Genomic DNA, 3,068 nt, shown 5'->3' on the forward strand with positions numbered 1-3,068 from the left:
TCTAAATTGATATGGTTTTATTGAATGAATCTCTTATAGCTATGCTGATTGATTGATTTGTTGTTTGAAGTCCACTTTATGCACAGGAAGACTAATCAGGACTGGACCTACAGTTTAAAATGGGATCCAAACCACTGTGCCATGTGCCTACAGGCAACAACGTTACCTCTATGCCATCGGGGAGGCCCACTTATAGCTATGCAGAAGATAATGAGGGATAGTTGGAAAAAAAAGTTTCCCTAGCCTACCATCTATAGAGAGTTTTATTCTGGAGAAAGAACATGACATGAGCAGAAAGAAGCATCATTACACTATTAGAACTTGTCATACCACTTCACAAGTTCAAGAAACAAGTTCGTAAAACAAAAACTGCGTGTCCTGTTTACAGATAAAGTAGCATATGGCAGCTTTCACTTCTGTTGTCATTGACAGTCAAACACCTGTTCCCTTGAATCGGCTCATTAACGCATCTGATGTTGTCCTCTCTAGTGGCTGTAGATGGCTGCCCGGGTCTTGTATCATCTTTCACACTTTCCTGGCCATCTCAAAATTACTGACACTATCGCCACACCATTTTCTTTGACATTACGTGAGTCCAGAGGCGTGGCGTGTATGTAGCCGGTGTTACCGCAGGTAACAGCAAAATGTAAAGAATTAAAAAGTTGTTTCAATAAAATGACAACATTGTTAAATACGTTAATGAACACCGTTCCCGTCGAGTAGATATTGCGTAGGACATTTTTTCTGCAGCCGACAGAAGCGAAGAGGGAGGCCGTTCCGCTACACTGGAGAGGCAACAAGGGGGAATAGGGCTCCAATGCAAGGAAAGAGCGGGGAAGGACTTTGGTGTATTATTCATATGCCTGTTAAGGGGCCCTGTTGCCGGTCAGACCTACCGGGGCAGCCAGTGTTGTCACATCGGATTGGCAGAAAAGAGCTAAATCCATCCTAAAATAGGAATACAATTTCTGTGAAGCAACTAGAGGTAGACTGCAAAGCCAAGGCTGGATTGAACTACAACTCAGACCAGTTAGGTAATAGACGAAAATATAGTTCCTTGGTGTGATTCGTGATTTGGACAAACCTTGCTCCAAAATACTAAGTTGGCAACAGTAGTACGTATACAGCTGGGCTTCCTTTCCACAAAGGAGCGGAGTTCTGTCGTCTGCTTAGTGCTCACCACACAAACGTCAAACTGACCCGAGAAAAGTGTGGTTCTTCTTCTTCCCCTTCGCAGCTCATTTCAAAGAAACCGAGACAGATGAAGAATTGACAAAGGTCTACCACTATTCATTGGATTTTTGTGTTAACTGTCTCGTGAGTGGTAGTTCTTTCTAGGAGTGTTTGTGGCCAAATCACTGTGCTGATTGCAAAACAAGAACGAAATGAACAAAAATCTAGCTCGACGACATGTTTTCTTTACCGAAAAAGGGGGGGGGGGTGTAATAACGCCTAGCAGGCATAATTGTCGTACTGATTGATATCCGGTAACACTTTTTAAAAGTCACGCCACATCACTGTGTGAGTCCCATATACTTCCACCAGTCGGTTATGCATTTCCATTTCCACGTGCCCATTCATAGTGAACAACAGCTCACACTTCATTCTTTGTCCACGATTGCAACACACATATGTTCTCTATGCTGGCAGGGCACACACTTCTCAACTCTTCCCGTCTTCAACACAGCACTATGCTGGTGCCCTCTGCAAGGAAAAGGCCGTGCATCAGACAACAAAAGAAGGATGATGCCTGCATAACTACAACATATTACCAACCCAAAATCTCCACGCCTTCTGGAAATACACATACGGCAGTGGCAGTCCCTCCATGGAACAGAGGGAACAGGCTCTTCCCTCCTACTTATCGCCCTTTTGAGCTATTTAAATTATTTATGATAACATAATAAGAACACTTCTTTCTCCCGAAATCAACGTTTCCAAAAGTAACGCTGAAGAAAATCTTTCACCGTGGCTGGACGTTTCTTTAAGAGCCCGTATCACCGCTGGTTACGATACCTAAAAAATAGGTTCTTGCGTCGACGTTCTGTGCTCGAACAGTCAAGTGTGTGGCATTTAAATTTTACCGAGTTAAAGATCAAATATGAAGTTAGTTATGTCGCGCAGCCTTTTTTTAAATATATTATTTATTACGTAGTTTTCCTGATCTCAATTTCGTAAAATTCACTTGCTCGCCAATTGTATGTAATAACTTAAATCAACATTTTAAAGCGCAAGAAAGCTTCAACTGTTCTTCTACAGCAAAGAAATGAAACTGATCTTACATAATTTTCTTTAGAATGTCTGTAGTTTGTCTACGTACAGAGCAATGTATGTAAATTTTAACTTCGACGTTTCTTAGCTGGTCGCGCTAGCCGTTTCCCCCTCTGTACCGCTCGCGCTCAAACCCCCCCCGGCCCTTTTTTCTTTCACAATCGGCCGGTCTTCCAAGAAAACCGCATGCTGAGAGCTAGGAAAAGAAAAAAGAATGCAGGGAAAGGTTTTGGGGGAGAATCAATGGTTTGGGCGATGCTTGTAAACAGTTCTTCACTACGTTATATCCTAATACTAGATCACGATGGGGTTGTAGTGCAATGACAACAGTGAAGAACGGGGGATTTCCCCAGTATATTGTTCACAAATGGGAAGGGCTGGTTGCACAGACTCGAGTACACCTTTACAAAAGGTTTGCCTGCAAAAGAAAAATTGTGCCAAATTATAACTTTTTTTTTGTGAGAACACGAAAGTCCATTACCAAGGGATTTTTTTAGAGGGAAGGTGACTTTACTCAAAGTTTTTAGGTAAATATTGTGTAAATTCTATCTGGTGGTGGATTATCAACCAGCCACGCAAATGAACGACTTTTTAGCTGTCGATCATAAATAAGTTCAATGAACGTTCATTGTCAGTTTGAGATATTTCTGAGGGTCAATGGTAAAAAATACTTGATGATCTGTTATGGAAATAGTGCTATTTTTAAACATTTTGAACGTCCGTTCAACTTAATTTCGAATTTGGCTCCTTTCATGATTTGTAAGTAGGGGGATAAAATATATTTACTTAATACTTTA

Source organism: Lepisma saccharinum, chromosome 4 (assembly GCF_977018435.1).
Source record: "Lepisma saccharinum chromosome 4, izLepSacc3.1, whole genome shotgun sequence".
NCBI classification, from domain to species: Eukaryota; Metazoa; Arthropoda; class Insecta; order Zygentoma; family Lepismatidae; genus Lepisma; species Lepisma saccharinum.